At 41.1% G+C, this 14283-nt stretch overlaps 1 non-coding gene across 1 annotated transcript; it reads left to right on the top strand.

The window, feature by feature from the left end:
• Positions 1-3967: 3967 nt before the first annotated feature.
• Positions 3968-4039, top strand: Trnam-cau (transfer RNA methionine (anticodon CAU)). Its single transcript has one exon. It is a non-coding gene; the product is annotated as a tRNA-Met (tRNA).
• Positions 4040-14283: the final 10244 nt, after the last annotated feature.

The following is a 14283-nucleotide window of genomic DNA, read 5'->3' as shown; positions in this document are numbered from 1 at the left end:
TGTGCATAATGGAGAGCAAGGTCGCCCGGTGTGTGTGTGTGTGTTAAGAGTAATCGAGCATTGTGCTCGCATTACGAAGATGGACTGGAATGGAATGAACAAAGATATGCTTGTTTGGCTAACGCCGCGATCTTGATTAAACACCTTGGACTGTCAGGTCGTGCATACCGCTATTGGGAGGTGTTTATTAAAGTTCGGTGCAAGACTGCTGCTCTAGGACCGGATTCATTTAATTTCGATTTGCTGCGGCGATTTACCTATCTACTTATTTCATCGGTGGCAGTTTTTTGGGGTGTACGAATAATTTTCAACTTCTTGGCATCGCGATCTTTAGATGTGTACCGCCTCGTGAACAAATGGTTTTGGAAGCATGGGAATAAATTTAAGAAAATCGTCAGATGAACGCGAAAATCATAGAGGAAAAGGTGGTATTATGGCCCCCCGCTGGTAATTCGGCGCCCTCGTGATTTGCATATTATAAACAAATATATCTAGCGGCTAATAGCGTTATCCACTGCACTTACTAACAAGGGAAGATCCCGAAGCCGAAAATTCGAAAAATTCTGAAACTTTGTGAATATGTAGGGGATTTCTTCCTGGTTACAACGGAATTTTTGTTTGCTGCCCAAATTCACTCTAAGGGGGTGTAATTGACCGCTGAAAATCCAGTTATTTACTGATTTTGTGTTGTAACTCGTGAGCTGTAAAATAATTTTTTCACCAAGTGGTGGATTTAATTAAAAGAAGTAACTTTTGTCGTGAAACTTTTTTTCCATTTCTTACAGTTCCCGAGTTATAACACAAAATCGGAAAATATTCTTTATTCGTTTATTATTGATCTCTGATGTTGGCAAAGAATTGTTTTGTAGGTACGATTTTTGTTAGGGGGCCATATTTACCCTCACTTTTGTATGAGCGCTGAAAATGACATTTTTTCATAATATATGTTAAATTCCATTAAATTGTTTCTGTTTTGCTTCCACCTTTTATCACGCATAACTTTATTAGTTTACCTACATTTTAAGCAAAAATCTAAAGCAATTTAAATTATGAATCAGATTTTAGGAAGATATATAAAACTGGGAGAGGGGAGGGGGGGGGGAATATTACCACCCCTTCATCCGCCTCTTTTCCATGCGAGAGGATGTTACTGCACGCTAGTTCTGACCCCAGCTTTTCCTCACCGCGAGCCATGGTAACGACGAGTATTAGTTCGATTTCATGTACCAATGAAGAAAGAAACGAGCAGATGAAAGGAGAATAATTTTAACGTTTCTTCTGCTGAGACCGCGGTCGAGTAGAAATTACATTACGCTCGAGTGTATCGGACGGGATGCGCGGAGGTATAGCGAATGTTAACATCTTGTCAGTTTTTGCTGATGCAACGTTGCGGGAAAATAGCTTCATTAGCGTTTCCCTCCGTTCCAGTTGAAAACTGGAATTCAATTCTGACACGTACACCTGCTTACTCCGGCCGCAACACACGCCAGGCGATATTAACGACGTGCCACTAAAAATCACCGCCCACGGGATTTTGCGGAATGATAAATTAATTGCAGAAAATCAGAAAGCACTCGCAGATCCGGCCGGATCGTGCCATACAAATCGCTCTTCTATCGGGATGATTAATGGCCGGCGGCTGAAACTCTCGGCGAGTAAAAGTAATCCGGAACTTTGGCGAACGGTTAGGCACGAATTCGTGGGGATCGTGATAAAATCGCAGGAATTATCGAACCGCATTCTGCGCGCCCCGCAGTTGAAGGAATACAAACGGAGATCCAAAGAAATATAAATGGCCCCGACGCGGGGACTTCATTTCGCACCCCTGCCCGCGGCTGCTGCGGCCCCGACGATGTTATCGGGCAATTCATGAATTATCAATAAATCAACGCTATCTGATGCAAGGTCGTTAATATCTCGTATCCGTGTAGATCCCGTCGCGCAGATTATCGGGACAGTTTCGTGACGCGTATCGCGTAATAGTGTCGCAATGTCACAACAGAAACGGTCGAAGAGGGTTAATAATATCGCGACGGTAATTATAGGGGCCGCTACATCTGAACATGACTTTCCGGCCATCTATCCAAAACTCGCAGAATCCTCGAACGAGTTCCACCTGCGCGGATATATGCGGTCTGGGGATTACTCACGCGGCCTCCGAGGGTGCGTCGAAATAGAACGCTTAGTCAGACGTCACCAGGAACTGCATCGGGGGAGTCACCGGCCCGCCACGTACGCGCGTCTTACTTTGTTACGCTTTATGTACTTGTCCCGGCGCTCTGTGGAGGGCTCGAAACGATCGTGACATCGAAACGCGCACACGTGAGATGCGAGCGTGCACGAAGACGCGGTTATAATAGGCCGTAGCTGGACGGAGCCACGTTGAATTAAAACATGATCCTATCGCGACGATGGGACGGCTGCCACTGCCGCGGTTACCTTTCTAGGATGCCAGGGGCAGGCTTTAGGGGTGTACGTTGCTCATGGAAATAGATGAGAAGTGTGCGGTTAACGGAGGACCAAGAATCAACCATTAAGGGGTACGTATACGATCTTCCAACCAACAAGGGAAAATCCCTAAGCCGGAAATTCAAAAAATTATGAAACTTTGAGGGTACGTAGAGGATATATAGATATCTATTATGCATATTATTTTTCGCTGCTGCTATTCACTCTAAGAGGCTGGATTTGACCCCTCAAAATCTGGCTATTTTCTGATTTTAATTTAATAACTTAATAATTTAATTTAATTTAATTTCAAGATAATAACTCGCGAATTATAAGAACTGTAAGTTACCAAATAATAGTCCTAATTAAAACAAGTAACTTTTGCCTGAAAACTTTTTTTCTATCTTCTACAGTTCGCGAGTTATAACGCAAACTCGGAAAATAGCCGAATTTTCGGACTTTGGATAGCAAAAAAAAATGCTTAATATATACTTATATATTCTCTACATATTCCTAAAGTTTCATATGAGTTAGGGATCTTCCCTTACGTAGCGAGTGACATGTTTGCTTGTATTCCATAAATGTTCTATTGGGACAATAAAGATTGCGGTGAAGTATCTCGACTCTCTTATTCGAATTCTTATTCAAATTATAGTGTTTTCGGTTTTCCTTCTAAAGTGACCATTTCTATATACCTGGGCATAAGAGAAGTGAATGGATAGCAAGTTTTAAATAATTCACTACAGCGTTGAGGAACCTTTGAATGTCAGGGCAGACTAGCAACAAGGTGTATATATATCGATTGCTCGTGTTCGAGCACGTGGCTCAGTGGATACTTTATAGGTGGGAGCTAGTTTAAGATTGCTGATCTTAAAAGGGGAGCGCACCTGGATCGACCAAGATACTTATTTGCATCCGTTGCATCTCCATACTTCAACCCAGGTGGTTGATCTACGCTCGCACTGTTTAGATTACTCCCCCGGAGGTTTACGCCGGTGGCATCGAAACAAAGTTGTTTTCAATCGGGGAGGCATTTTTTCATAGACTTATCTTAATCGTCTGTTCCTGCAGAAGTTTCTTCTGCTTTTACGGTGTAATTACCTATTTTCCGTGTGTGGTAAACGAAGCTTGCGCATAGACTGCATATTATAATCGAGAATCACATGTCTGGGGGGTGAAAAAATATTGTATACTTAATGCGGTAGCACGTTTGCTAGATGTGTAATTTATATAATACCTTGGAGCTTTCCTAGTATGAAATATAAAATACAGTGATGCACCTAAATGGTTAAATATAAAAATACTTATAAATTGACCTCCTTGCTTCATATTTCCTCGAAGCGTTGATGAATAATAAGAGATTTCTTTACGTCGATGTTACTCCAGAATAAATTTATTTTATAATACGTACTGTTCATTTCATTATTATTTCGGCACTTTTAGCAAACAGTTTATACTTCCCTTGTAAAATTGAAATTAATTTCAGTTATATAGATATTTTTAATCAAGAGTATCAACCAGCAGAGTGGCGCAGTGGAAGCGTGCTGGGCCCATAACCCAGAGGTCCGTGGATCGAAACCACGCTCTGCTAAAAATTGTTGTCGGTTTCTTTTTTATTTTTTTCTCTAAAACTGCAGAGTCTGCTTCTGAGGGAACGGCAATCGATTTCCGCAGGAATAATAAACGCGTCGAGAGAGCGGCGTATCTGGCGACGCGAGCGGAACTCGCCTTATAACGGAGACAGCTCCTCGGCGCTCCGTGTCTTCAGATTTTAATTCAGGTGCGGGGGCGTTTAAATTGCGGGTCGAGTAATTTGCAATGCAAAAAGGGGCGGGAGTGTGTCCTAAAGTCCCGTAAGCCCGAGACACAGCCGGTGAGCAATGACACGCACAACGATGGATGCCATTCTGCCGTCATTGTCCCCGAAGAAAAGATGAGACAACGAGTTCAGAAGTTCAGCAGAGTTCACGGACGTAAATTTCGGCGGGTGTCATATTCACTTCGCAAAGTATCTCCTCAGTGATGCTGTTCGAGGAGGGACCCGCTCCGACCGAGATACCACCAGAAAGGAAAACACTCCAACCGCCGAGCAATATTCATACCGTAACGGCCATAAAAAAAGCGGATATTCATGCATCGTAATTTTCAACCGTAAAACATTCCTTTTCAGTACGTTTCTCATGTTCCCTCGTGTAATCGGTCCATCCCTTTCTTTCTTTTAGCACTCAGTTTAGGACATCGTGGGGAGTTTAGACGTTAACTCGTAATCTCATCATTCGGTACAAGATTTCGCAGCACGCATGACGTCACGATAATTCCGAAGAGTAGTAATGATAGAAATTAACAACGATTTTAGATAATTACGAGTAAGACAGGAGGTAGTTTATCCCGGAAACATTTGAACCATTTAAAACGACTATGCTGGCCTAATTGCGGAATCGGAAAAAAGAATTCCCCGCTGCAATTACCTTTCGGTCTATTACTCTCATACTCTGCTATTATATCACCGTTCCGGGTTTGCCTTGCTCGAAACGTTATCCGTTTTTCGAGCCGAACTTCGCCCCTAACGTTTTGTAACGCAAAATCGTATCTTCTTTCGATATATCCATTGTCAGCTGGCTGCCATATTCCAGCTTGACATACGAGCAGGTTATTGATAAAAAAAATCGGCGTACGATTATATGAATAAACACAGCACTTGAGCCCAGTGTTGCAACGGCGGTGAATGCAAAAGTGGCTGGTTTCAAGGGAATAGAAAGCACAGAGTTGACCGATGCAGGTATGGCGCCTACTAGCAAGTTATCGATAGCATTTATGCTTGCGCTCCTTATAAATGGAATATCAATGAGATCGGGGCGCGTAACCCCAGGTCGGCATTATTTAACGTGAGCACGTCGTATACGTGACAAAGTGGCTTGACCGCTTGTCAAACCAGCACAAACACGAGCTTTCATGGCTCTAAAGGACCGGTCGGCGCGGGTCGCGTCGCGTGGCGTGTCGTTACCGTTAAGCACAAGCATCGAATTTGCACGTGCCCGTTCCTTCGGTACACTCTGTACATCATAAATCATGAACAAAGCATTGAAAGGGCTTTGTAATTTCGGTGGAAGCACGATTATGCCATTACGCGACTCCACGGAATTCACAATTCAATGAATTTGCAATTACATGCTCGCCTATTAAAAGTTACGACTGCTCAACCACTTATGGGAGACGTTTCTGATTTTTCAACCTCGTTATACAACAATTACTAGACTTATAATTCTGACTTGCAGGGGCAAATTTTTTTTTGGGGGGGGGGCAGCGGCGTATATGCCTGTTTTCTTAATATGCGGATACAATTTTAAACATAATTTAATTGAAAGGAACACCTTTTTATTTTGCCTGCTTTGAGCGGGTGGTTTTTAAAAACAGAGGCTTGAGACAATTTTGAAAACAAGTTACTTTGTTTCATGTAACAAATTGGCTACAACTCTATGTGAGTTGTGATATTGATTTAATTTTAAAATTGTTTCGACTCGTTTGAATTAAAATATTTTATGATATTTCGCGAGAAGGGCGGCAGACACTTGTCAGCCTATGGGCGGCTAATCTCCAAATCCGTCCCTGCTGACTTACCAAAGGAACTGGGAAAGGAGGTGCTTACTTTCATATATACTTTTACTGCACTAATTTCTGGTAGCTATAGAAGTACCAGTTTTAAATTCGAATTTCATCAAGTGCGCGCTGTTTTCTGGCAAATATCGATCGCCACGGCGGATTTCGATATATCAATGCGGCGCTTGTTGGAGACACTAAGTAGTGTGTTCTGGGATCAAAAATGTTTGACTCCTGAGATCGAATATATAGTTGAATCTTGTATAAAGAGGGTTAACGCTTGACCACTTGATTTTGCAATAAATGTTATTGATGCTGCCAAAGCAAATTGAAATTTATTTTAATTTTTTTGTGTGTAATGTGAGAGTAGCTTAATAAGTACCAAAAAGATTTATTTCATTATATGTTGAATTTACTAAGAAATGTTTAAAAATATCTGAATTTTTGGTATCCAGAAAGATTTTATTGCTTCCATTAACGTACACAGGTAAATGAACCACTTCAAGCTACTCGTAAAGTAGCCTTAATTACGTTTAACGTACAAAATTATAAGTAAATGCGACCGAATTCGTCAAATATTTAAAATATTGTCACTGTTCGCGTTAACCAATCAGCGCGTCCATTGCTTCCAGTCGAATATTCGTTTGATACAATCAATTTGCAGCCTTGATAACGTGGATTAAGGAGTGTTTAACTCGAGAAGTCGTCTTTAGAAGCCGTCGAAATTATTACTGTTGCAAATATGCGCACTCTTCGCGATATATATTAGGTGCCTTGGCGTTCTTGGCGTGTTTTTTTTTTTTTTAATTTGCAGAGTGTATTTCGAGAATTAAGAGAAACTTGGCCTTCTACATCTCCGAGATTAAATCCAGTGTCGTGGGCGGTAAGGACCGTTTGCACCATCAATTTTCACGGCTTTGAAGCCGCTTTCATGACTGAATGGAGGTATGACTAGCTTCTACATCGGTGAGTGCATTGAGTATCAATCTACATGTTTTGATCTTGCTTGAACTCTCAGCAGAGTCGTGTTTTATCAACCTTTTGATGCCACGGGGTCTCAATGGCTCCATTAGGAAGATAATAATTCAGATTAAAACGTGTATGAATGCATGGCTTTATTTACGTATTGTATTTGTTATAGTCTTTAAATATAATGATGATTAAATGTTTGTTATATTATTCAAATTGCGATGAGATCTCTGCAGGCTAAGTTAAAAAATAATTTTTTCCTTTGTATATAATTGACATGAATTAGAAATAAAACAATACAGAATGGTGTACATTAATATTCAAGAGAAAACTAATTAATTGCAGCAACCTTTCTTGTATTCTGGGGTACAAAAGATTTCATCTTATTTCCTGAGGGTTAAAATTCTTTACATGTATAAATCTGGAACTGATTTTATATATTTTGTATGTATTTTCTTTTATGTAATTTTAATGCTCGATATTTGAAAATTATTAACATATTCATAACGAACACTGCAATATTGAACTATAATCGTATAAATCTGTGCCCCATTATGGATCGTAAATTAAATATGCAAGGGATTTTAAGAAACATTTATTAGCGCCACAAAATACATGTTGCATGTATTTTTAACTCCATTCCATAAATAAACCCCCTTGATTATAAATGGCGAGTATAAATCGAAATTGAGGTCAGATAGAGGCTAAGGTGCCGAAAAGGGAATAGGTTCATCGACCGATCCGCGCTTCCCAGAATGAAGAATATCTTTTGTCTGCTGCTCCGACAAACAATTAATTTTAGGGTTTCGCGAGGGCACTATATTTGACCTAGATACAGAGATATTAAATCTTGCCACGCGATCTAGAGTGACGAATGCTGTCTAGGCATATTTTGCCTTTTTGCGTTTTGTTTTAGGCCGACGACGGCCCCACTCATCTCCAGCATTTATACATTTATTTATAAACCACCAACCCCTACCATTTACCTCTTCGCTGAATTCCAGCAATTCCGCGTGGGAATGAGATTGCTTCGCAGATTTTAACAGCGACCGATGTTGTTTTTCTTTGTTAAAACCTAAAGTGTTCCACGCTTGTGAAAGTACGTAGTTCTGGTAGGGAATATGGTGTTCCCGTTGTTTCCTCAGAGGGTAGATTTTCGAAAACTGTATAGATATTTTTAAATTAAATAAAATTAAATTGAGAGATTGGGGAGTGTTCCCTCTGTCAAAAGTTGGAATTTTATTAATAGACTTCTTAATTTCTCGAAATTGGAGTATCGTTTACTGTCCAAACAAGCTGATTAGATCATTAAGTTGATTGGCAGGTGCAAAATTTGCGGTTAATATTGTCGGCTGCACAAAGAGAATCGTGTTTGCTTAGGGAACGCTTGAGGACTTGTGTCTTCCGTAGTGTTTGCCAATTTTGCGGAATACCATGACGGAGAGACAGTTTGAGGATCGTCAAAATTATGCTTGGCTATATATCTTCGTTTAAAACTCGAATATATCGCTAACGAACTACATCAAAAGACTTAACTAATAAAAGAAGCAATATGTAGATCGCGAAGAAATATATACGTTTATTTTATTTTTATATATTTCTGGAATTTGACATCGATCTCCTACCTTGACATACTTGCTGGGAATTTTTTAAAATTTTTAATTACGAGATCTACAAAAATTATATTACTTAATAAGGACAATAGTTACTTGACATGTTTCATATCCGCGCAATTCAGGGAATCTTTCAATTGCCACTAAATTTGTCACACAATTAACAAGGATTATTAAAACTAAAGCCTACAAAGTGACTAGTGCTACTTTTTTGGTTTATAAACATTCCATTTGGCCAAGATATCGTCAAGTTCGTCAGACTTTGCCCTCTCTCTCACGTTATTTCGCGAAGATCGATCTGTCGGGTGCACTTTGTGAACCAATGCATTCTCGTGGGATGCAGCACTTCGCTAGAAATTCAATGCAAATTTCAGATACCATTAAAAATACTATTATATTAATAAAAATCACACGAATTAAGGAAAATAATTTTGAACTGGAAAGATGTAGAAATTTTAACAAATAAACCTCTAGATTTTAAAGGGGTTGACACAAAAAACGTGGATTCAGGGTATCACCTGCTTTTGATTTCGCTGCAGCGTCTCTGAAGGGCGTGTATCATTTTTTACCGAGTCACTGGATGATTTTGACGACATTTGTCTGGCTACCTCTATTTTACACATTTCTTGGGGTTTGCTCTTGTAAACGGGAGATTGTGACCGATGCTTTATGTCTTTCGTGATACATTGAAGGGCATATAATGTACCTGGCACAATGAAATAAAGATAATTATCATTTTACAAGTGGAGGAAGAGTTATTTATCAGTTACTAACGTATGGTATCCGATGCCAATCGTACAGCCATTCTTTCACGATAAATTTGCTCATGGACGATTTCGAAATACTCCTTGTCACCTGCCAAACCTCTAAAAACTGAATCAGTCACTACAGAATCGGTATTCTTTGTTTCTCTATAGTCTTTCGTTTTTAAAGGAACTGGATCTCAGTAGGCGGTATTTTATGTTCAATTTTATAAAGTTTAAAGAGAATACAGAATATCTTTAGTAATACATTACATAAACGCATCTGGCACATCTTCTGATTATGCAAAATTACACTTTCCATTTTTCGAAGAGATTCCGACATGTCCACTTGACCAACCGCATCGTCACGTGTCGTAATTCGGCGTGTTACATGTTACATAAACGCGGTATACAGGATTCTGGGCTAAATTTTAATTTGCACAGATCACAGCTAGTTATTCAGCTGGAAAGTCTCGCCATCGCTCCTAAAAATTTAAGCAAATGTCAAAAGCAAAATCACATAAGTTTTTGGGGTCATTGTATCAGCTTCTGCGCTTCACTATGCAATCAAATAGGATGCCCTATGAATCACTATCCAATTTAAATACCTCCAAGTGGAAGCAAAGTCTACGCATTACAAAACTGCACTTTCGTATTTGGAATTCCACCGATGGTTTACATTTCCATATTTCGCTTCAAATAAAGCGCAACTCATCGATACCTAAACAATAGTCTACCGTCTCAACGCCTATCAACGGTACCACCAGCAGCACCTTTTACATGAAATTCACCTGCTCGCTACCTATTTCTTCAAAAAAGACCCCCGTCGTTTGCTCGCAGACCTTCCGCTCCTTGAGTGCCATCAATTATCTCGCTGACGATGATAGCACGATTTTAACCGCTCACGAGTATCGTTCTAAATTGCAGAGAAAGTGTAAGGGGTCTCGATAGTCCGCAATGCAGACAAGACTGTCGGGGCGCTTCCGTGAAAGACGTTGCCCCTTTTGCTTGCCCCATCTTCCACGATCGTGTTACGGGGGTGCCACCGCTGCGCGACTTTAACATTTATTTATCTAGCTGGGTTGACGCGTTAACTAATATCAGACATCAGATATCAGACGAATAAACAGAGATCTGCGGCGGACGGTAACCAAAGACGTTTTACGGCACCGCAGCCTCTGGCTTCCTGTTCCAAGGTTGCTCGCTGAGCACTCAACATTGTTCGTGATGATCTATTTTCTGCTGTCCGTCGATCGGAATCCATTTCATACGCGGAAGAACGGTCCCAAGGTACGGGACAACCGTTATAGATAGCCGCGTTCGGTTTGCTCCTATTTTTCCGCGGATATAGTTTTCACTAGAAATTCGAGTTCTTTGCGCCCGCCGATACCTGTTCTCTTGGCCGCTATTAACCCATTCACCATAGAGCGATAGGTACCCACGGCCGCATGCGCGCGTTTATTTTGTAACGTAATCGTCCCGGCCGTGATACCCCTGTTTACAAAGTTCGAGATCTCCCGGCTGCTTGTACAACAGATTAACTTTGCACCTGCTCGAGCGGAGATAGAAATCGTTGAGAGCTCTAATTAACTAGATAACTGTTTCTTTACGGGAGAAAATGCAAGTGTAGGTAGTAAAGAGGGTTGCAGGTATGTACCTCGGGGTGATGCTATTTGGAAAAATCGTAACTCTTTCATTCTTTGTTTAATGATAGTGAACGTTTTTATCTGTCCCGACCGTAGAGTATATTGTGTGAATTGATATGTGGAAGGATTGATAGGGATAGTCAAATTAAGATGTAAATCTCGACATCTACATTTTTATACTTTAAGGGTTTGCAAGTATTTGGTCGTCAGACCTTTTGGCCCATACCAAATTTGAATAATGACAATACTTACAAGGGAACATCCCGAACCCGGAAATTAAAAAAATTCTGAGAGTGTGTATATGTAGGGAATTTCCTCCTGGTTATAACACAATTTTTGTTTGCGGCCCAAATTTACTCTAAGGGGGTGTAATTTGCCCCTGAAAATCCGGTTATTTTTTACCAAATGATAGGATCTAATTAAAAGAAGTAACTTTTGTCTTGAAACTTTTTTTCTATCTCCTACAGCTCGCGAGTTATAATCGGAAAATAGCCGAATTTTCAGGGGTTCATTTCACCCCCTCGAGTGAATTTGGGCAGGAAACAAAAATTGCGTTGCAATCAGGAGGAAATCCCCTACATATTCACAGAGTTTTAGAATTTTTTTGAATTTTCGGGTTCGCGATCTTCCCTTGTTAGTCGACTACAGAAAATGGTGTAAAAATCAAGTGAGAAGCTCTTTCATTCCATACAAATGCAGCTTTAAAAACCATATCTATTATAAAATAGTACATGACCCGTGGTTACACGAAGAATACAAAAAGCAAGGGAAAATTTACATCCAAACGCGAATCTGCTTAATGTTTCTTGAATCTGCTTTGTCAGCTTGAAGGTGTAGACGTGTTTGTAAACTCTGCGACCAGACTTTGCACCCACGCCGGTTTTAATCGCAAACTTTCTAATTCTAAGAAAACTGCATCCGATCGGACAGACAGAAAACGAATACTCCGATTTAAGAATGCAATGCAATTTACAATTCCAGTCTTCGCCGGGGAGGTCGGAGAACTTTGCTTGGCATCGAACAAAAGTCTCGCTCGGCCGATATCTCCCTGATCAGCGGTCGTATTCATTCTTTCCACCGTCCACCGAACTTTGCCAAATGCAGATTTTCTTCCAGAGCAGAGTGATTTACAACGGCGTAGTGGGCGCAGCGGACGCGGCAGTTACTTTTCGCTGGTACCCTGCTCGCGTCCGTTCGCTGAATCATCTACCGACACGTTCGGAGATTTACGGAAAGAGTGTTTCCCAGCAACGCGTCAACTTCGGATTTTCAACGTTCGTTGCTCCTTCGCCGCGAGACTTGGCAATATCCTCGAGCACACTTTCGCGCTTCTTTTTTACCCCGAGGACCCAGAAACCTCCGCAATTCTTCATAGACACAGATTAATCCCAGCGGAATTCAACCGCCGCCAATTTTCTGCTTTCGATTCCGCAGTGTTGATAATGTAATTACGTAATCACTGCGAGAAATTCATTTATCGAGCAGAACCGGTCTCGTAATCACATGTATCGCGTTTAATCTCGTTAAAGCGTAGGAAGTTTGGTTCTTCTAAAGTAATAGTATTCGTTGCGATCGGGAGGCGAGATTAACATTCCAATTACGGTATCGCGGAGATGTGTGTCGTTGCAATCGCGTAGAAAATTGCCCGCGAGTAAGATCTGCGGGCACGTAGCGCGCTTGGAAATGAAGAGTGGGACGTTTTTGTTCGGCATGCGCGTGGCTTGATTGAGGGGAATCAAAACAGTCGAGTATAATGCCCTCGTTTCAGCGGTCACGCATTATAACCGTTAGAACGATCGTATTGCTGGCGCACGAGGTCTCTATTAAACATTATTGTCCACCTTCGGCGAACGTGAACGTCCCTTTTCTTTGCGCGGTCCGGCCTTTTTCATCGCGGACGTTTCATGCGCCACGGCGACCTCGAATGGAGACGAATGAAGTCGGGTTGTTGGGAAACGAGTCGGCTAAAAGATTTCTATTGAACGTCGCCTCTCATTGAGGGAACGTCGACCGGCGTAGCGGTTGCAGGAGGATCGATGTCTTGTCGAGAATATTACCGTAATTTATGTTTATCATGTCTATCGCGATTTGTGTAACTGTGAGTTTTATATCCCGCTAAAACCCGCCGATATCCCATCGGTCCACGACGTGAATGTATCTTGATTAACTGGACGCGTTGAAGTCCGCGTACATTTCTGTGGTTTCCTTCTTCGAGCATGGGAATTCAGTAGACTTTACTTCACTGTCGCGTTACATTGGAGGAACCTTTAATTTCACTTCAAGCGATTCGAATTCGAGCACGGTGTATTCGAAGTGGAGGATCTCGGAGCGGATGGTTAGATTTCGATTAGGGTGCTGCAGTTTCGAACTCGCTTGGCTTTCAGGGTAAATTTTGCTTCTCTCTTCGAAGCTCAACGATAGAACCGCGGAGAGTGGTGTGCAGGAATATATAGAACGCGCAATTGTACCATAATTGCAACGTCGGCGCAGTGGTGAACGATATTAGATAGGCGCGCCAGGGGCAGGCACGCGTGTTACTCTGGAACAGATAGCCGTGTATAATGCCGGGTTGTAAACACGTGTATCACTGTACAAGAACATACTCTGTCATGACTGTATCTGGCGAACTTAGTTAGATGCATTAATATCGCGGGGCATTAAGAGATAAGGGAGTATTTAGAGAGGGCAGAGTTATTGCAGGAAGTTAGATTTATAAGAAGAAATGTCATCCGTGTAATCTGCACTATTAGTCTTGAAACGGCGGTGATTTGTTGTGAAACTACTGCTAGTTGTTATGCAACTGTTTTGTCCCCCCCTATGTAGATTACTTTGGTACTATCTGAAGTGACATTTGGACTAGCCAGCAGTGTCCTAATTGGGGTATAATTTCAGAATATTGTAAATCAATTGGGGCCTAATATCAACGTAAAAGATTCATGTTGCAGAAATAAAAATATAAGACTACTTGTAGGGCAATCAATATTTAACGTCTCGTATTGGAAATCTCTTGTGTTTGGTTAAACCTTTACAGTTAGGTCAGGTCTGTTCTCTTTTTCTCCTGATACTCGAGTTACACGCGAAACGGATTTTTTTTTTTTACAAAATTAATCTTCCTTCAGGGTGCATATATCGCACGCAAATCGATTCTAGCATTGCACGCTCTTTAGGTACCAGAAAGAGTCTAACGCGCTATAACTGTCCTGACACCTAAACCGTATTCCGTGGCAAAACATATCCCGAAATAACAATCGTAGTTCATAGCGACAT

Source organism: Andrena cerasifolii, chromosome 5 (genome assembly GCF_050908995.1).
Source record: "Andrena cerasifolii isolate SP2316 chromosome 5, iyAndCera1_principal, whole genome shotgun sequence".
NCBI lineage: Eukaryota > Metazoa > Arthropoda > Insecta > Hymenoptera > Andrenidae > Andrena > Andrena cerasifolii.
The sequence above is the reverse complement of the archived record's forward strand: the minus strand, read 5'-3'. Positions and strand labels throughout refer to the sequence as shown.